General features: G+C 35.3%; 1 non-coding gene across 1 annotated transcript; it reads left to right on the top strand.

Moving 5' to 3' along the window:
* On the top strand, positions 1-82 carry Trnat-agu (transfer RNA threonine (anticodon AGU)). Its single transcript has one exon. It is a non-coding gene; the product is annotated as a tRNA-Thr (tRNA).
* Positions 83-23310: the final 23228 nt, after the last annotated feature.

Genomic DNA, 23310 nt, shown 5'->3' with positions numbered 1-23310 from the left:
GGTGCCGTAGCCTAGTGGTTAAGGCGATAGACTAGTAATCTTTTGGGATATTCCCGCGCAGGTTCGAATCCTGCCGACGACGTATACTTTTTTCGACGCGTTTTATTTATTTTCTAACGTAATTTGATTTAATATGGCATATAAGCTATATTTATTGTTAAATATGATGCAATTTTTATGCACATTCTTCAATTATTAAAATTAAAACAACGTTATGGCGAAACTGGGTGATTTACTGTTGAAAATACGAACCATGCATGTTGCATTTTTATTTTTATTTCAAAAAGTAAACGGTAAATCTGTCTACTTCTTGGTATTTTTGCTGTATATAGTGTTTCTATAAAAACTAAGTTTAAAATATGACTTAAATGATACTATTTTGAATTTTATGACACTTTGTTTTTAACCGACCCAATTTTTACTTGGCTGAAATCACTTACATTTCATGGCGCTCTTCCATAGATAAAAATTTGTAAAAAATAAATGTCTGTAAAAGAATACTTATTTCATCTTGTTTAAACTTTAAACACCTTTACAGCATCTGTACACACCAACTGCATGCCCAAATTTGGAAATTTGAATGAATTTTGGAACTTTTATATACCCCAGGGGTGAAAATAAACTGGACAAAAGCCGAGCGTGGGGGTGGTTTTGAAAAAATCGGTATATTTTTTTAAAAAGCATGGAAAGCCTACCTACAAATTTGCATGTAGTTCAGTGAAATGATGCTGATTAAAAAAATAATTAATTAGATTATATTTGGATATGTGCCCATTAGAGGTGCGCTACCTTAATATAGCTAGGCGTGACTTTTGAAAGTTTTAGTGCATGTGTGTCAGAATTGAAATTATTGTAAAAGTCTTCAAACAGTGAAATGATCTTTTCAAAAGCGTGTATGGTTCCCGTTGGCATTGATTACTGATTGGCATCGCCTTCTCATGCTGCTGATAAGCCCACCCACGGATGCTGTCTTGTGGGATTCGAACCCAAGCCTCTAGGGGGGGGGGCTTGTCGTAGGTCCTGGATTGTGATGGGCTTGACAAAGCGTGCAGATATTGCAACATGGTGCATTTCCCAGACATGCTCTATGGGACTGAGGTCCGGAGACCTCGCAGGCCACTCCATCCTGATGATTGTTTCAGCTTGGAGGTACTCATTGGTCACTATGGCTGTGTGAGGTCTGGCATTTTCGTCCATTAAAAAGAAATATGGGCCAATTGCACCAACATATGGACGGACGTATATATCCAAGACCTCTCTGACGTATCTCTGAGCTGTCATAGTGCCGTTATCAATGATATGCAGATCGGCCTTACCCTGCATGCTGATCCTTGCCCAAACCAATACTGAGCCCCCACCATAACGATCATGGTTTGCGATGCATACTGGTGCGAATCGTTCATTGGTTATTCTCCTCACCCGGGCACGTCTATCTGTAAAGTCTACACAGAATCTAGACTCGTCTGTGAAGAGTACTGGTGTCCAGTCATTTAAAGACCAGGTTATGTGATTTTGTGCCCATTGGAGACGTGCCTGGATGTGGTTGTGCATCAATGGAATACGAATGGCAGGTCGTCTAGCCCTCATGCCAACACATGCAGTTTGTTTCGAATGGTTTGAGTTGAAACCCGAACCCCTGATGCATTCTGCAAGTTATTTGAAGAGCCGTGGCGTTCATAAAGCGATCACTTCGGGCTTGCACCACGATAAAATGGTCTTGTGCCTGCGTAGTAGCCTTCTGACGACCTCTCCTGTATCTGGGGATAACATCACCATGCATTTGGTAGCGGCTCCACATCCTGGCTACAACGCTCTGTGAAACGCCTAGCTGACGTGCCACGTGACGTTGTCACGCTCCTACTTCCAGCATCCCAACTCCCCTATTCATTTCTTCTAAGGTAAGACGTCTTCTTACGCGATAGCTAGCCATTTCTAACAACTTTAAATATGAATGATTGATCTACAAGTGTAGATTTGAAGCATGTTCACAATGTGTTTGTCAAGTGCAAGGTCAAATGTCATGGCTTTTTCTTGAGTATTGCTTTTCATGAGCAAATTAGCAAGCCTGTGTAAAAAAAATCGATAAGGCAGGTTATTGGTTATGTAAAATACGCACTCATATATTGGAAAACACAAGCTGTTTTGTTTTTAATAATAAAACTTCAAATTACACATACTATAAAAAGTGATCCTAAGCAAATTTTGAGTAGTATATATTGTTTGTATAGGTCCCTGATTTTATAGATATCTCGGACGAGTTCGTAAATGGTCATGATGGGTGGAAAAACATGGCCGCCAGGGGGAGGGGCAGTTTTCTCTATATGTATATAGTGAAAACGTGAACAGTCTATAAGACACATTTTTTACCCAATATTGATGAATTTAATGAATAATTTGGTCAGAAAATTTGTTTCCTGTGTAGTAAAGTTTGTTTAAATTATGTCATTATTATGTAACATTAACTGTATTAGGTAATTTTTCATAACACAGACATTTCATAATTAACATAACTCGGTTGATCCACGAGGATCGTCAAGACTTTGATTAAAGAATTGAAGGTACATGTACGACTTATTTTACATACAAAATAATCTGATTTTGATCATACATGAGAAGTAAAATATAAATTTTAAACGCAGCAATAGCTAAAATTGATGACAATAAGAGTTTATTGTAGTTTTAAAAAAGGCCAAAAAAAACAACACAAAAAGCATTAGTGAAACACGTCATAATATAAATATCTGCAATGTTTTAGCGTCAAAAGCCTGTTAACGAAGTAGCCTTGTTTCGTATTACGAGCGCTCCTAAAGGCAACCGAAGTCAATCTCGTGTAAGCTCGTTATTTGCAGATACCTTCCCAAAATCCAAATAGAATATTCTTCCCACAAAGAAATAAAACGAGCAATTTGTATCTCGTAAAATAGTTTCAATCAGACCACATCTAACGGTGACATTTTGGCTATTTATTTAAAGAACGCCGATTTCTTTATTGGTATACATAAATTCTTATTCTGCATTAAATACAAAAAATAAGCATAAAAAAATTAATATTAATAATAAACACACACGGCAAGATTAAAGTTTTAATGGTTAATTAATAAGACATTCCAGGTAAATTACAATTTATGAGTTATCGATAAAGCCAATCTTATGTACAGAGAAACAAGTTATTCATGGCAAACCCATGACATAACAGTATGCAGCTTTAAATTGACAGACTGCTGTATGGCTACAAACGGAATTAGAACAGCCACAGGAACGCATCTCCTTTAAGATTGCATTGTCTTTCATATGGGTTGTTTATAACGCACATTGTTGTTGGAACCAAAAGTGTTTTTTCGAGATACAGTACACATCGTTACGCAGACACTTTGTCGCCAGTTGGGTAAATTCCCAGCACTTTTGAAAGCAATTACATTTCGGCGATTTTTAATGCGTATAGATACGCAGTTCTTCAAAACTATTGTGCATTCCCTTATTTTAATTTAGTATTTTCGAAAATAAGCAGCTTATCAAGGGCTCTGCATGTTAAATCCCTTTTGTGTCCGTAACCTCATGGCAATGAGAAAACAAAATCAGTTTTCTTTCTCTTTTTTGCCCATTTGGTTATACTGTCATTGCAAGTGCATTATCATTATGATACATGCCATATAAACATCATAATGGGCCATTGTTAAAACTAATAGAAAGTATATGGCTTTATTTTTTGCTGGTTTGACTCATCAACGATTTTTTCCCTTTTTATAAAAGTACCGGAAAACGGCACTTTCCCAATAAGAAAAAAAAATACAAAAATTTCCCAATTGTTGTAAAAAAATCCCAATTGAAGGCTTCTAAAATATAAAATAAGCAAATTCGTTGAATTGATATCCCCCGCCAATACGCTTCTGGAGTGTTATATTTGGCATTAAAATAAGCACTTTTTCAAGATACAAAGGGCCATAACTCCCTTATTATCAGATGGTGTACAATGCCATTTGGCGTGCATCATCTTTTTATCCATATATATACTCATACCAAGTTTCAATGAAATCTGCCAAAGCACTTCCATGATATTGCTCCGGACGCACACAAAAAGCTTTTTTTTTTCAAGATAAAAAGGGCCATAACTCCGTTATTAACGTATGGTGTACAATGCCATTCGGCGTGCATCATCCTCTTATCCATATATATATACTCATACCAAGTTTCAATGAAATCCGCCAAAGCACTTCTGAGATATGGCTCCGGACGGACGGACGGAAAGACGGACGGACGGACAACGCCAAAACAATATCCCTCCGCCTATGGCGGGGGATAATAATAAATATTTTTTCATAAATAAACATTCAGTTTGTTTCCCTATGAAGCTCTATGGCTTCAACTGTAAATATAATATTGACAACTTCACAACATTACGTTATCAATTTTAAAGTACTTGTGAGCAAATAAACAAATACACCCATTTTTCAATATGAAGACTTCACGTCGCGAATGTTCCCAATTGCAGGGTTTTTCTAGCAAAATGTTCCCAATTTGACTGGTACGGGTACTTTTCCCATTTGGGCTAAAAACCAAATCGCTGCCCCTACATTGTTTATAGATTAATATTTTGTTTCAAATGTTTGGACATTTTAGATAAGTATGTTTAAATACTCTCAATATACTTTGTTACTGGTGTTGCAGAATAAAACATTTACAAAATGTTTTTTTTAAGTTTATTATGTATTTTCGTGCAAGCTATATTTGCCTTATATAGTGTCTGTAACTTTTGCTTAATTATACCATTTATATATTTTGGTAAATATAGTTTGGCTTATTAATAATCCATATTATTCTACCAATGATTGCTATGGATTATAAAAAAACTAAACTATATTAAATTTTACCAAAAACTCAGTCTGATCTAGTAATGGAATATATTATACTGTTTTATAAGCATACAATGTAAGTATTTCTTAAACTTTAAATTAATTTTCACCCCAGTGAGACATTTTTCAGCATCAATATCGTGATTTAGCCGAAAACATTTGTTCATAAGTGTGTGAATTAAGCCAGGCCCGAGGCTTGGGCCTTCCTTAATTCTAAAGTGAAGTCCCAAGAGCCTGTACTCATCTTGGAAACTCATAAAAGATTGCAGTTAAACAACTTACTGACAGTCAAACTATATTTTGCACACATATACAATTTATAATACATCTACTTATATTAATTGTGTTTAATTTGATAATTATGATTGGCAAATACAGAAGGTAATAAAATGATATGAAGTTGCTAAAAATTGGTGATTAACCACACCTATCGCGGTCTTCAATAGAAAATACAAGATTTTTTTGTGAAACACTGTGTCCCCTATATATTTGACCTTTGACATTGAAGGATGACCTTGGCATTTCACCACTCAAAATATCCAGCTCCATGAGATACACATGCACGCCAAATATCAAGTTGCTATCTTTAATAGTGCAAAAGTTGTGGCCAATGTTAAAGTTTGACGCAAACAAACCAACAAACATGAATAACAGTACTTGTATGAATAATATCCTTTGTCTGTCATTTATTTTTTTAAAAAGTCAAGAAAAGTTCTGAACATGTGTCTAACTCATTGTGCTAGGAATATCCACTTAAAACGATAGTTTCAAAACCTTCTTGCTCGTGGATGCTTAATAAAGAAATTTACTTGTAATGTTTACCACATTTCAGTTATGGGATCTTAATATACACAAGAGGTTACCAGTATTAGCCAGCCATTATTCAAATTATGGGGTCTTAATATACAGGGAGTGATTTGTTAACCATTTTGATAAAGCATGTTTGTAGATACATTGAATTTACTTCAAATTTGCATTCAAACTCTGATATTGTTTTCACTTACAGTTATTGCTCTTTTAATGTACTTTATTTATAAAAGGTGGAAGGTGCTATTTAGAGGTTGGAATAATGATCTACAATAACCTGTATGTTTTAATTCGAATTGAATAACAAGATGCCTATAAGAAGATCTCATATTTTGATGAGGTATATTTCAAGTGTAATTTGAGAAGTTGTAGATTTTGGAATTAATTATTGGATTTTTGTATAATTTTAAAACTGTCATGGTTTTTTAAAGTGTGGCCATTTTTAAATGGCTGAAAACATGTGGTTAAAAGCACCAGGTATTTTTGGGCATTTAAATGAGCTTTGCAGTTATGTCATCAGCCTACTGTCTGCAAAACAATTTGTTTGTGTTAGAAAATATGCTAATGGGTATTTTTATTCAATTTGATGACCACAGTGCTATGAAAATCTGTTCCTTGAATATAAACATTGTTTCCACCAAAAATACTTTTAATACATGTAAGGTTTTTTTGTTTGGTCAGGCATGATTGGAGTTTTCAGATTGATAATTTAGAGTACCATGTATTTTCAATGCCCAGTTAGCGCAGTTGGGAGCACGTAAGAGTCGTTATCCATGGTTTGTGGTTTCTTTGTGGCATGCGCCTTCCACCTTCGATTTTGCAACTGAGTGCAAATAACTGGGCTATTACTGGTTTAATGGCATACAATGGTAATGTAAGAGCCACGAAGGACCGTAACTTTGTATGGAGTTAAGTTCATTACTGTATAAATCCCTTATCTCAAATTGGGGTGTTTGTTATACCGGCTAACTCAGTAGGTTAGACTGTGGGTTTAAAATACATGGGTTGTAGATTTTTTTTTAAACAAAATATATTTACATGTACAAAATAAAATATGTTTATATGCCAAACAACCCTGGTGACCCTTATTTGTTCGAATGTTACCGCAATGTATATCACATTATCTTGCAATCTGTACCATTTTAGCTAATTCTGGCTAGTGGTATTTATTTTATGAAGGATTTTATGATCATATCGTCATTATATAGCCGACCATATATATATCTTCAATTTGAGATGAACGCATACATGTTTTTGGAAACCGAATACCCAGAAAATAAATATGAGTACCCAAAATGTTCTTTCTGTGATTGCATGATCTTTCAAACAATTGAGCAAGGTTTGTGCTAAGTTTTATTAAATTCAGGTTGGTGGTTTAATTACCATCATATGCCTTTAATAAAAAATTGCTGCAATGGCATTAAACCCACATAACCAAACCAAATTTGTCTCAGTTGTGTACTGTTTATCAGAATGTCCTCATGTCTGTTTCAGTTTTGCAAGGATGAAACATGTACCAATGTTTAAATATTCTTACAGGGCGTCTTTACAGCACATTTAATCTAAATACGTGTCATCTTGACTTAAAAAAAAGGAAAAAAATCACTTTACATTGTTGGCTGGGCATTCCTATACTTAGGTATTATATGTACAGGATGTGTCTGACAAGTTTAGTTTGTATATTGAAATTAGTCATTATACCCCCATTACCATTGGTAACGGGGGCTATATAGGAGTAATTTGTCGGTCCGTCAGTCTGTCTGTCCCGACAGTTCGTCCGGATGATACGTCATTTATAGTTAGATTTTAAAATGAGTTGGTGCATTTGTTCACCATCATGGGACGGTGTGTCGTGCGAAAGAAGTGCATCAGTATCTCGAAGGAAAAGGTCACACTTGAAAAGCAAATGTCAAAATGAGCTTGTCGGGGCAATAACTATGCTATTCATTGTGAGATTTTAAAAATCATTTGGCACATTTGTTCATCATCATTAGACGGTGTGCCATGCGAAAGAATTACGTCACTATATCTGCAAGGTAAATACCACACTATGAGTACAAAGGTAAAACATGTTCATAAATGAGCTTGTCCGGGCCATAACTACATCTATGTTGTTAATTGTGAGATTTTACAATCATTTGGAACATTTGTTCAACATTATTGGACCGTGTGTCATGCGAAAAAAATACGACGATATCTTTTAGGTCAAGGTCACACGTTCACTTTGAGTTCAAAGGTAAAAAATGACCAAACATGATAATAGCATAATAATTATTAAATATCGCCATAAATTACCTTCTCTTATTTTGTGAAGCAACCTGCAAACTATTCTGTGTTAATGCAGCATGTGGGGGTATTCGTCACGTCTGTGACAGATCTCTAGTTATAATAAGCTACATAACTATGGATTCCTTTTCATACAGTGCATCCTATAACTGGGCAAAGAGATGGTTTAACTGTGACACATTGAATTTCATATATAGGCTAGGACCCATTAACAAACTTTTTGCAGGTAAACCATAAAATATGAACATACATTTAATTTTGCTTACATGTCCTTTGAATTTCTGAAATATATTGAATACAATGCATGTTGATTTACAGCCTTGAGAAATTACAGTATTTAGAATGGGAAAGAAAAGAAGATTAAATAGGTATTTACTTTAACTTCTGATGAATTTGGTATTATATGACCCATTTTCAGGATATTTAGTCAGAAGGCTATACATGGCCCTATCATGGGGTTACATGAGGAACATGGTTTTAAAGCACAAACTTAAAAGTATCATTGTGTACACACCGGTCTTTCTGACCTGTGAACTATCGCGAAATGAATTGTTGGTAGCACTTCTTTTACGAATGAAAAGTGAAAGCGAAAGTAGGTCAGTAATCGTGCTTCTGATTATCAGTCTTAATAAGGATTCAAAATCACATTTAAACATTATTAAATAACATTTCTTTAAACAACATACCGTTTTAAACACACAATAAAAACGATTTTTCTTTCATTATTCGCTCGCATCACGGTAACACGTGTATTTGACTGTAGATCTACAGGATGTTGTATTGAAAAGTTTGGTATCTGCGCGCGCAATGACCGGATATCCGCAATATCCGGAACTGGAAATGTTCGAAGTTAATAACCAGCGTCTCCTGATTGATCATAATGATAAAATAGATAAAAATGATCAAATGTACAGCTTTTAAATATTCTAAAATTCTTCTCTGTATTTATTGTGACAATATTTCGAATAACGCATCAGCATTCTTCGTGTAAAACAGTTGTCTTCATTCCGGGAGTTCCCCGTTCGATGACGTCATCGCCAGATTTAGCACTGGAATATTCTTGTTTTTAACAAAACAGATTTTCATTTCGATTTTAAAATCATCATTTCACGTTGTTTTTCCAGTTGATACAAAATAAATGGTATGCCAATTTATTTACTTCTCTCAAGAAAAAAGTAAATGAACTGGTGGGCGGAGTCTATTGAGGCTATGTTACAGTATGCATGTCAGGCTGTGACAATAAACTAGGACGAAATTAATCTGTTTAAATACCATCAATACAAATGCGTGCATTTTGTGCAACGTGTGGTTTTTCTAAGAACAGAAGAACAGAACAATACTTTATTTCTCCCAGGTATACATAGATACATATAATATACATGTTACAAAATACATAACCATGTTTCCGGTTCAAGTGTGGTACATTTTGTTGTATTGGGGAAGTCAAATAAACAATGTGAATCAATTTGCAGATTTTATTTATAGATGCTTTGATATTTTATAGGTATTAATTCTTCATACGGTTAGACAGACCCGGAATTATAACCTTAGAAAATATTAGGCTATTTCTAATATTATTCGCTGATGACATGATATTGTTTGCCAAATCACCAGAATGTCTACACCTTATGTTAAACGAAGTCGAGAATTATTGTAACCTATGGGGCTTAAAAATAAATGTCTCCAAGACAACAGCAATTGTATTCAAAAACGGAAGGTCACGTAGTATTGATCTATCTATTTATAACACAAAGAAAGATTTCGTTGATTCCTTTAAATATCTCGGTGCAGTTCTATTAAAGAATGGGAATTTCTCCAGGACACAAAAATAATTGCACAACACGCCTCGTTCTCGTTACATAAACTGTTCCAAATATTTGAACAATTTGAATTTTCAGTATCCCAAAAAGTTAAACTTTTCGACATATTAGTTGGACCTATACTACATTACTGCGCTGAAATATGGGGCTCAAACAAGGGCACTGACGTTGAATTTATACATACCAAATTTCTAAGAGATCTTTTAGGAGTAAAAATATCGACTACTACAGCAGCGCTCTACGGAGAGTTGGGAAGAGGGCCATTATCAGTCCACCGTAAATATATTATGATAAAATATTGGAAAAAATTATAACTTTGCCAGAAAGCAGTCCTGTAAAAAAGATATATTATCTACTTTAAACAGATGATTTGAATAACAAAACATACAAAAATAAAAAATTGAGCTACACAAATAAAATCAATATTAAATGAACATGGTTTGAGTTCAATATGGATTTTCGAGGAAATCGATGACAACTGTTTATCTCTTGTAAGACAAAGGATATATGACCAATACTTTCAAAATTGGTACTGTGACATAAATAATTCACCGAAACTAACATCTTATTCAAAATTTAAACATACTTTTACCCATGAAAAATACCTAGACGTAGTCAAGGAAAATTACCTTAAACGATCACTTGCTCAATTGCGAACGTCATCACACCAGCTTGCTAAAGAAACTGGGCGATATTCAAATACTCCGCAAAATGAACGGCTTTGCAATTATTGAAATATGACCGCGGTAGAATCGGAATATCACTTTTTGTTAGTTTGCCCAAAAAACAAGGATCTCAGAACAAAATTCTTCAAACCTTATTTTTGCAGATGGCCTACTGTAAATAAATTTATCGCACTTATAAACTCAGAATCAAAAATTGTACTGAATAATTTAGCACAATTCGTTTTCTTTGCAAATAAGACCAGAACACTGCAGAGTGATTAAAAAAAGATTTATTACAATTGTTAGTATCATTCTAAACATCATTGTGTGTACATGTACTAACTATGCTCTTGTTAACCATTGTTGCTAATTGTATGTCTTACCCAATGTATATTTGTTCTATATATTGTTTGCTATAAACATGTTTTATGCAATAAAGAATATGGTATTGTATAATACGATGAAGAAGAAGAATCAACATCAATGTCATAATCATAATAATCATAATTATAATAATGGCATAATTACAAATGACATAAAGCATCAGGATAAGGGATGATTTTCGCGATCATTGATCAAGCACATATTTAACAGTTTTACAGTGTAGGTTGCTCTCGAAACAATTATCAGGTGCTAAATTTTGTGTTTCAAAGTAAACTCTTTTAAAAGAAAAGCTATTGTAACAAACATGAATATAGATATGCTATGTATTGTATATAAGAGTAAATACATATCGCAGTTAAACATCGTACTATAATAATATAAGCGACAGGTGGCTACGCCGCTGCGCTATTTACATACGGGTCTTTGCGACCTCGTTTGAGACCGTGTGCAGTTAGAATTGACATGACGCCTTATCTATGATCGCTCCGCCCACTAGAATTGATCCACCAATCAGCGATCGATTAATCGGGCGCACTCGTTAGCAACGACCTGTCCGCCATTTTCTAGACAAGCTACATGTTTAGGTTCACTTTTATTCCAACGAGTTTCTTTTGTTTTCCTCTTTAAAAAAACGATTAAAATGGTTAAACGGTGTCAATGGGAATTATGTAACTCGGACAATCGATACCCTGAAAGATTAGTTGGTGACATTTAATTTATATCGTTTCCAAAGCCGAAAAGAGGTCTTGAGAAGTGTAAGAGATGTATAAATACATGCGGTCGTCACCACGAACAACTGAACGTCAACACTGTCAAAGACAATTATAATATATTTTTATCGGATATACTAGCAGATTTAAATAGTTTATGTTATCGATCTGATTATCACACAATATTTCACTTAAAAAAATAGTTTTATCAGTTTCTAGATCAGAAGCGAGGTTCATCTGCATTACTTAAAGAGAAATAAAACCCAGCATGAAGCCTAATTCATGCTGTGTTTTATTACTCTGATAGTAATGCACTTAATTGACATCATACATGTTATTTGAAGGTGACATGTGATATATTATCTTATTAACGGTATCTACACATTTGCACTCATGTGGTGTCACCAATATACGCTTTTAATCCACACTAGGAGCTCGAATGCCTAGATCTCATTTTGTAAACGAGTTTCGTTTATTTTGTTCGGATTAAAAAACGGAAATGAAATATGGCAAAAACGGTGTAAAAAGGGTTAATGCAACACTGACATTTGGTATCCAGAAAGATAAGTTAGATGAATTAAATTTATACCATTTCCAACGCGGCGATGCGGTCTTGACAAGAGCGAGTGGAAGCTTCAAGAATTACCGAGATCCCCTTTATAGAACATTAATTTATTTCACAAACCTGAAATGTCATATAAGCAATAACTAAGCATTATTAAGTATGTATTTTGCCACGTGTGCATGTAAAATAATTGAGAATTTTGGTACCCAATTCGTGTTACTTTACGAAATCCCCGTTAAAAATCGCGTTTCTGTGTGTGTCAGAAACAAGTGAAAACCATTTTGTTATTATTTTAATAAAGACGTATCGAAAAATGCTATCATAAAAGAGTTATTATTACTTATATAAGTTAACCAATAAATGCGGTAACTTCGGGTAAGTCGGTACCTGCGCGAGCGTCTGATATTGGTAGTCTAATTAATTTATAATAGCCTGACCGTATTCCATTTCGTACAACGCTAATTTTATATCAGACAATGTCCAAACTTACTGTGTTGTTTTTGCGCTTTAAATTATAGTGATTGATAAATGTCCCATAAGCAATGTTTAATATGATTAATATCACTTTATACGCAATAACATGTGGGATTGAGGTACCCACCCGGCGTCAGAAAGCGCGTAAAACTTCACCGAATTCCCAGTTATAAAGCGCTATTTCGTGTCAAATACACGGGTAGGGGGGGAATGTTTCGGTAATAATTTTGTTAATAACACGGGTAAATACCGGTGAAGTGTTAATTTATTGCAAATACCACCATTACACGTAATAACGGGTTAGATTTCGGTAAGCGCGCAAGCGTTTGACAACGTGTTTAATGTACCGATTTACCCGTTATAAATAGCTGATGTTCTCTTTAATCGTATATTTTTTTGCACTTGCAGAATAACGAAATGGCATCAACCCCTTTACAATTGTAATATGGTGTTAAACAAGTACAAACGAGAGCGCCGATGGCGTTAAAAGCATAGGTGCAAGATACAGGGAAGAATGGCGTCACGTGGTATAATGTAGTTCGATATCGCCATCCGCGAATTTCTCAAATCAATAATTTCAAACAATTACCGACTATTTAAATAGATAATCTTTCCATTTACATCAGTGTTTGAAACGCTTATGAAAAATAATTACCCAAGCCTTTCAAAATTTAAGCACGGACAGATCTGTATCTTTTCACAAATGAAAATAGACGCTACCCTATTCGTCTGCGTCAAGAATTTGTCGTAAAACTTGTGGTAAGCGTTAGATGCAGACGTGCACAACAGATTGAGTTCTGAATACAGATTTCTGAATGCAGATTTTTATAGAAACTCCTCAAAGCAGTTACTTCCCTTGCTTCGCCCGGTCAGTAACTTCTAGTATAAGGGAGGCCACTGCGTAGGAGATTGAGATTTATAGTGCAGATAGAATTGTTTTACGAACGAAATTTGTTTTAGGTTATAAGAAGATTTTTTGACATAAAACGGTCTTAGAAAAAATCACTAAAAACGGTGTCAGCAATATTCTTGGAAGAAAACGTTAGAAAAACGTTTCCAAATTTTTTTTTGTAAGAATGACCATATACTAAATTAAATAGATATTTCGTCTGATTTTTGATCAGGTAAGGCTTCACAATGGGTAACCATTCGATGTGGATTTTTGAAATGTGGTATATACCATAAGCATAGGTGCGTAAACGCACCTATGCTAAAAATCATCCGGAATATCGCGTAAATCTATATGCAGTCTATAGGCAAAGAAGCCATTTTGGTGTTAGCTTGTCCACAGGCAGCAGTATCATAAAAAAAAATTATAAAAAAATGCCCCCCCCCCCGGACCATACCCCCCCCCCCCAAGCTTACCCCAGGGGTTCCAGATTGTTAAATGTACACCTATTGTGTATGGTTTGACTTTTCAACAACGAATATTGACAAAAATACATAGTTTAAAAAAATAACCCTCGTATAGGTATAATATATATACACAAGGTATGAAACGCACTATATGCCTATTGCTGAAAGATTGTGGAACACTGGACGTGACCTTTTTCATCGAAAACACACATGTTCCCATGCAGTTGCCGACAAAATGCAACTGGATTCGTTAAAAGACAGTAAAAGCAACGAGATTACACAACTAACCGATCTCCTGCTCGGCTAATAACTTTAATATTCAATTAAATGCGACTTTCTCGCTATATGTCACTCGGTGTTTCATCTACACATGTACACCATTTTAATTTTATTACGCGTCATCTGGTTGGTTGTTCTCATTGTGTTGGCCAATGATATGGCGTTTAAGAACAGAGCATTCAATCGACAAAATATGACAGCAAAACACAGACATATAGCGAGAAAGTTGAATTTAATAGAATATTAAGGTTATTTGCCGAAGAGATGATCGGTAAGCTGTGTAATTACGTAGCTTTTAATGTCATTTATTGAATCCAGATGCCTTTGTCCGGCAAGTGCATGGAAACATGTGTGTTTTCGATGAAAACGGTCACGTCTCTTGTTCCACAATCTTTCAGCAATAGGCATATAGTGCGTTTCATACCTTGTGTATATATAGTACCTATAAGAGGGGTATTTTTTTAAACTGTTATTTTTTTGTCAATATTCGTTGTTGGAAAGTTAAACCATACACAATAGGTGAACATTTAACAATCTGGAACCCCTGGGGTAAGCTCGGGGGGGGGGGGGCGGGGGGTATGGTCCGGGGGGGGGGGCGGGGCAATTTTTTTTTATGATACTGCTACCTGTGAGCTTGTCTAGGTTTTCTTCCCGCTGAGCCACGTGATTAAGTGGGCGGAGCGATCACTGATAAGGCGTCATGTCAATTGTACATTGCCTCGTGTGCAGATTATCGGTTATGGCAGGCGCGTGTGTTTTACAGCGTGCATGTTCAATGTTAATTGGATAATGCTTGAGGGATTAAGGTAGGGCATTTTACAGTTGGAAAATAAATGCTATTACAAAGTACATACATAAGGGTTATAAGTGTTCGATAGAAGTGAATTGTTGAAAAGCAAAGTAAGTGAGAGTTGAGGCATTGGCGTTTGTTGTTGTTGTTTAAGAAATAAGTGTTCGACCTTTACACCCTAGTCTAATGCCTGGTATATTTCTTCATTTCATTTTTATTTTGGTAAATCTCGATAGCTGTTTCATTTCTGCTATTGTAATTGATGACGGCGAAATGATTTCATTACATGGCATGTGCCTTTCTATTAGGTTTCCTATATATCGATGCCGTTCGTTATCAAAATAAGGGCATGTCATTAAAAAGAGTTTTTTAGCTATTTCGTTTGTGTGACATAGGTTGCAAAGGCGTGCATGCGTGCATTCATAGCGGCCTGTTTCTACAGGAAGAAAGTGATTGGCAGTACGGAATTTGAAGATATTTGGGACTCATCCGGGTGAATTTTGATCAGGTATGGCTCGAACTCATGGTTTCTTTTAAAACTGCTGTATATGCGCCCTTTGTTGCTTATTTGTAATTCAGCGTTCCATGATTGCTTAAATTGATCAATAAGTGTTTGTTTGATTTGTATGTGGATGTTGTTTTGTGTAATTTGTGTCAGGTTTTGCCAGATGTCTGGTCTTCCAACAGATGTTAGGATTTCTTTTATCTTATGTATCCATTTGAAATTTATATTTGGTTGTGAAAGCATATATTTATAAATAAGAAGAGATATTTTACTTTCTTTGCCTGTGATGAGTCTATTCCAGAAAGAGATCATTTTTGTGTTAAGTTACAGTAATGCTTAAAGGGTAGCGACTTAGTTCACCATATAGAAAGTTGATTGGTGTGGATCGACGGGCTTTAGTCATTTTTCTCATAAAATCTTTGTGAACTTGTTCCAATATTTCTAGGCATTCATATCCAAATATTTCTGAGCCATAAGTAAGTATAGGTATGACAGTATGATCAAAAAGTTTAATAGCTAGGTCAATGTGTAGATTTGCATTGTTAACACGATCCTAGAGTAGGTGCATGGCTTTTGAGGCTTGTTCTTTAACATGTTTGCGCGCGTTTAAAAAAGAACCATTACTTGAGAATCTAACGCCAAGATAATGATAAGTACTTGTAATTTCGAGTTGATTATTGCCACATTTAAAATTAAAGTTTCTTGTTTGTCTTGCACCGAAAATTTCAACTTAAGTTTTTGCAATATTTACATTGAGGTACCAGTTTTTGCAAAAAATATGAAATGTGTAAAGACTGTTTTGCAGGTCAGATGCACTATTCGCGACAATGACGGTGTCATCTGCATACAACAGGACCAGAAGCTTAAGCCACGATATTGCAGTATCGGGGTTGATGAGTTCAACCCCAACAGATACATTTATATGCAGGTATGAGTGAAAGTCATTTAAGAAAAGTGAGAATAGGACTAGGGATAGATTCTCTGCTTGTCTGACACCTATTTCTGACAAAAAGTACTGGGAGCATTTTCCATTAAAGGAAATGCATGAATTTATGTTTCTGTACATGTTTAAAAGGACTTGAAAAAAGTTTCCATTAATTTGTGTGCCAAGTATTTTGTGCCAGAGACCAGCTCTCCAAACTTTATCGAACGCCTGAGAAAAATCGATGAAGGCGCAGAAGAGTTTTTGTTTGCGTTTTTTTAAGAATCTTTATTAATGCATGGAGGGTGAAGATATGGTCTGCACAAGAGTAATCCTTACGGAAGCCAGCTTGATTTTCTTCTAATAGATTGTTTAATTCAAGAAAAGTGTTAAGTCTTTGGTTTAGGACTGAGGTAAATAGTTTACCCATACAGCTAAGAAGTGTTATGGGCCTATAATTGCTTGGTTCACTTGGGCTCCCTTTGTTTTTAAAAATAGGAATGATAGTGCCTTCGAGCCATGATAGTGGGATAATCCCTGTTTGTAAGACACAGTTAAACAATTTTATGTAAAATGGGAGCAGGAGATCTTTTGTTGATTTTATATATTCATTTAATATATGGTCAGAAGGACTAGGGGCTTTTGAGTTTTGTAGTTTAAGTATACATCGGCTTATTTCTTCCTGGCTTATTTCCATATTTAAGACATCGTTTGTGTCAGGTATATGTTGTAAATCATTGTTGAAACGATTATCTTCTATTGAATTTGTATTTATTTCTTTGAAGTGTTTGTATAAGGATTCTATTGGTGGAGAGCTGGTTTCTTTTGTTTTTGGTTTGAGACTCCTAATGAACTTCCTTTTTTTTTTTTTTGGGGGGGGGTTGTCATTAATTGCACGTAATTTAGCACTGGCGCATAATTTATCTCTATTTACATCAAATTTGATTGTCCTTTTATAATGATTGCTGGCATGTTTCTAAGATAATTTATTATCTGGATTTTTACTAGAATTGTTCTTTGATTTTGCTTCATGGTACCTTTGATTTTGCTTTATGGTACTGTTTCTTTGCTTGGTGATATTTTGGGCCAAACCATGATTTATTGTTGGGGTTATTGTTTTTATAATTTGGTTTTTGGTTTGTGAATGTTTTTGAGCAGGCGTTTCAAAGATTGTCTGCAATTCATATGTGATATAATCCAATGTTTCCTGTGACTGTGGGAATGTATTTAGGCTGAGATGTTATTCCTCTAATTGTTGTTTATTTATGTTGACTTTAAATTGGTCGTTTTGATCTTGTTTCCAGGAAGGGCGGCTAGTATTTTGTTTATTTAATGTTGTTTTTTTACTTTCAGGTTGTACAGTAGAGATGTCCCATGATAGCACATTGTGACCATCTGAAAATAAAGGGTCAGTTTCTATAATTTCAAAATCTGTGATGAAGTTGAAGCACTGGGCTCTTGCCAATAAATAATCGCTGACGGCTTTGTCCCTGAAAGTAAAAGCACCAGTTATTTCATCCTTAAATAGTCTGCCATTCATGATAAACATATTATTGTTTTTACACATATCGAGCAGTAAGAAACCATGATTGTTCGTACGTTTGTCTAAAAAAATTCTAATGAGAGGGACAGAAAGGTTTTCAAGTATAGTATGGTCGTACAGGTCGTTTTCGAGTTCTATGTCTATTCCGAAAAGTTCATTAGTATGGTGATCAGGAAGAATGAAGTCTTTTAGTGTCCCTACTCTACTATTGGCATCTCCAGCTATGAAGACATATTTATTGTTATTACAATATGAGGATAGTTCATCCTCAAGTATGTTAAATTCATCAATAGAGTAGAAACGCTGTTTTCAGGGGGTATATATATCGAACCTAGTATAAGGTCTTGGTCAAAACCGGTTATTGTGATGTCAATATTTAGCCATAGAACATAATCTGTGCAATTTGGTAGGACATTTACATGTTAGGAAATACTATCTCTTACATAAACGCCAATGCCTTTTCTCTTATATTCTTTAGAACGGTGCTTATTAAAGAATGTAAACTTTGGAATGTCCAGAATGTCTGTTTAGTTAGCATGGGTTTCAGAGACACAAATACATCATACTGTTGTATAAAGTTTTGAAATTCAGGTATAAATAGACTTTTCTTTAGGCCACTAACGTTTAAGCAACCTAACTTAATGTTACTGTTTTCCAGGTTACAGGCACAATGTCTTACCCCGGGGGCCTATTGAGCTCTCCCCGGGTTAGGCGTGTTTCTGGATCCAGATGTGTCCCAGGGGCGCTGTATCATCGGTTGAGGCTGCGATGAGCTAATCTGTTGGGCCGTTTACTGCTGGCGTTGTGGGAGTTCCCTGCGAAGTGCGTGTGGGCGAGGATTCCTCCTCCTGGAAGGCGATGGCGATTGTTGTTTCCGCGATGGCCTGTGCTCAAGTACAGGGGATGGATTTCGCTGTCTACGATCCTGCGATACAGCTTTGTTTGAGTTGTCGGACTGGCCACGAGAAACTCATGATATTGCTGGCTGTGTATTTGGTTTGTTAACATTGCTATCTGAGGCATACTGTGTGTTTGTAAATAAAAGTGTGTGACTTGTTACACGGCTGCCTTGCATGATAGTATCCCAGTTGGGAAAGGCATCGGCGACAACGCGCCCATCTTGGATTATTTTGGCAGGGTATACGATGCTCACCTTACTGGTCGGGTGTTCTTGCCGTAAGCGCTTGTACTGGGGCAATACTATCTTACGTGCATCGACAATCTCGCGTGGGAAGTCTCTGTTTATATGGAATGGAAAAGTGTACCACGGAGCTTTCTGGCGTTCGACAGGATGAATTCAGTGTCACGAAAGTCTAAGCAATAAATAATGATGGGTCTTGAGGAGCCGTGCCGGAATTTTCCTAGCCTGTGACATCGAGGGATAGGAGGACATGGGTCGATCTCGAGCTTCTCTCTTAGGAAAGTCGATATTTTGTGAAAACAATTTTCGTCCCTTTCTTCCGGGATGCCACTTATAAGGAGGTTATTTTGGCGGCATCTAGATTCGAGATCTACTGACTTATATTCAAGAAGCTTCATTCGCCGATCATGGTCAGACATTGTTGTTTCTATTGAATTAACTTTGATTTGTAAGTTCAGGCAACTGTCAACTTTACTAGATACGCCTTTCATTTCCTGGAACAACATAGATAGCTTATTATCAAGGGAGAGATTCTCGTATTCCGACAGTGTTTTAGACAGTTCGTACTCACTGTTGCTGCCTGTGTTCGCTCGATGTCGCTTTTTCTTTCTTGCGGCCGTCGACCACGATCCGCCATTTTGACTGGAAGTCTCATTGTCCAGCACATTAAAGTCATTATTAATGACGAATTGCAATAGATCGTCCGAGTTTTGGTGCTCCATGTTGTGAAAATTCTTTAACTTATAGTCTTGCACAATTACATACCAACATTAAATGTTTATAACATTAGTTTTCGTTGTTTTTTTTATTTTTCACACTGCTTAAAAAACACGGTTAACCGCGCACTCGAACGGAAGTCAAATAGAGATAAATAAGAGATATGACAGAATACCATGTAAGTGTAATTGTGTATTTGAATTTGTCCGACGCGTTAAAGAAAGGATTACACGGCTAGGATTGCCATGAGCAACACATTATTAGCATAATTAAGTGACTAACAAGAGTGTGTAAAAACTCTTAATTTAGTATGAACGTCACGCTTACCTCAATTCCGTCGATAATCCATTGTTTATAACAAATAAGTTGACAACTTTAATCCAAAGTTTATAACAAACACCCTGCCCTTGGAACGATATGCACTTCAACTTCTATTATTCCATGTCTTTATCGAAACTTAGTTTAAACCACAATATTTTATGGTATTCTTATCGAAGTTTACATTTATGCATGATAAACACACAATCCGAAATACGTTTTGCATTCGTTCGATGCTTTAGTTTAAACAAATAGTTTAATGATAAAAAACACCACGTCCGACATGTCATACATTCCAGATAATGTAAGTAAAACTATTGTGTTTCGTCACAGAAATGACGTCACACGATTTACTACATTTACTATTTACGATTAAATACATTTCTTTTTTTTTCTTTTTTTTCATACTATTTTATTTCTGAAAACATACATTTTACAGTCATACAAACTATCATAGATGTTTGAGAATGTAATATCTTACAATTGTAACTGAAAAAAGTGGTTTCAGAATAGTATGGTGTTGAGAAAAGAAAGGAGTAGGAGGCCTAGATTCAGTTGGGTCTATTAAAAGTTTTATGTTAAGCGTGTTCATACGGCTGTATTTTCTAAGAATAATCCATAAGAATCCATCGTTGACTAAACAATTCATATGTGTGTTTTATGTGTGATATTGTTTCCTCTATTTTTAGCCTATGGGTTAAGTAGCTCATATATTGTAGGAATTTAGGGGCGGTGCTTTCGCATTTACATTTAAAGATAAAGTATTTGGCTAAAAGAATGAAAAAATTATTTGAATTAATACCTGTTTACTTAATGTGCCGTACATCTGACATCTGTGCATATCATATAGATACCTTAATTAGAATAATTACGCTATTATAGGCACCACTAATGACATACAGACATATCTTAAACTATATAATCAACATAATAGGGTAGCCGCATTTCCTTGTCGAAACGAAATACAAGGATCTGCGTTGACTATTAAGATAACTTATCTGCGTTGACCTTTTTCATTTTCGAGATAACTTATCTGCGTTGGCCTTTTTCATTTTTCCTTACAACTTTGTATAAGGAAAAGTTAAAAAGGCGTTTCATTGAGAAAAACAAAAGAAAAGTTTTGTGAAACCATGTCTATGTGGTATTCTTAAGGATCTTTAAAGTGTGTGTTGCACAGATTCTTTTAGACATAAACATATTTAATCATTTTCCTTTAAATAAACATTATCAGCTATATGTATACTATGTTTATCGTATTTATGATAATTAACGTTTGTTTTATTTCACATGGTATAAATAGTGGAAATATTTGCACAATAGTAATACCGAGATTAATAATAACATTGTAGGTATTTCATAGCTTACATAAATACTTTTCGTACATATGTTATCATTACTCAATAAAACATATTAGATTTAAATGTTCAACGCTCATGGACATAAAAAACACGTGTATTTTATTACATGTTAATTGCTTAAAGTAGAAAAGGCAGTTATTCGTTTTTTGCAAATATTTTAAACTTTTAATAGTTTTACGCAACGAATGCTAAGAAACAGAGGAAAGTTTGGGAAGCGGTAATGAATATTACTATATGATAACATATGCATGCCTGACATAAACGATTGTATACATTCTGTATACATTCTCTTCGTTTGAAATAATAATGTTGAATCGCATATTGAACGTTCAGATATATTTTTCACTTAAACCGTTTACTATTTATATGAATAGAAGTGTTTACTTCAATACATTATGTTGTATACGATCAGTGTATGTACTACTTTAAGTGGCGTTTCCTCGAGAACTCGTGGTTACACACCAGAAGAACAAATAGTGTGATATAAACTATACTGTTCACAAAAAGATACTATTCGTTGGCGAAATTTCACTTTATTTTGTTGCTGTGCTGAGTAAGTAAGTTGATCAAATGTTCGTATTCTTCGAACTTGACAGGTTGGATTTTGTTCATGTGGCTCTTGAACATGATTTTACCGTTGCTAAACCATGCATCGCGTACTTCATCAACCATTTTCTTCTTTACACACATATGTACATGCAGATTCAATCTGGTCATGTCTTTATTTATGAAAATGTTTGTTTCACGGAGCTTTTTCCTGTTTGCTAATATATGTCCTTTTGTTTGTCGGCTTACTAGTCTTACTATAATGTCTCTGATTGTATTGTTTTTGTTTGGTAATCTATGTGCAATGTCTATATCTGCCATGGTGATATTGCAGATGTCGTTATCTTTCAGTATTCGTATAACCTTTTCAGCAGATTCTCTTGTCGATTCTCGCGGGTTTGTATCTTGTATGCCTTGAATTTTAATATTGTTGGCTCTGGAATATTGCTCGCTTTTATTTTCAAACATCTTTCTGTTAAAATATATTGTTTCATTTCTGTTGTTATTGTTTATATATTTCTGGTCGTTCAGTTCTTCCTTCAGGGTCTTTATTTCGGTTTTAAGTTTTTCAAAAGCCTGATTATTTTCAAAAAGATTACTTTCAATTTCATCTACCTTATGTGTGACAGATTTAAGGAGGTCGTCTTTCATTTCTGTAAAGAGTTCTCTTATTCCGTTTCTGATCGACCCGTCGTCTTACATGATTGAGTTTGTTAACTTTTTGGTCAAAATGTTAAATGACTCACCCAGTTTCTCAAGCTTTTTATTAAGTCTTTTCATCTCTGATGCTACATCAATGTCGTCCTCTGTTTCAGATTCATTGTTGCCACACTTATTAGCAATCTGTTTCTGTTTTGCTTTCTTCTTTTTCTGTTTTTCACTCTTTTCATTATTTTGTGCTTCGTTTATACTTGCGTCACTGACACTGGACGCTTCTCGTTTGCGCTTCAGTTCTCATTCAGAGTCTTTGTTCATTGTTGTTTATGTAACCAAGCCAGAAAAATCCCCGACCATACTGGGGATCGAACCCGGGACCTCCCGGTTCCAAATCAGGCAGACACTCTACCGCGTCGCTATAAAAGCTAGCTCATATAGCAAGGCAGTATAAGTTCTCCTTATACCGAACCTTGCTACATACACCCCCTCTAATTATGAAATTCTTCCACGAATTTCCGATTGTCATGACATCTGTGGGACGTCTGACACACAGTGTGGGTTTTTACGTTGGGCGCCAATGAAACCCAGCCAGAAAAATCCCCGTCCATACTGGGGAT

This window comes from Dreissena polymorpha, chromosome 3 (genome assembly GCF_020536995.1).
Source record: "Dreissena polymorpha isolate Duluth1 chromosome 3, UMN_Dpol_1.0, whole genome shotgun sequence".
NCBI lineage: Eukaryota > Metazoa > Mollusca > Bivalvia > Myida > Dreissenidae > Dreissena > Dreissena polymorpha.
This window is presented reverse-complemented; position numbering and strand designations above follow the sequence as displayed.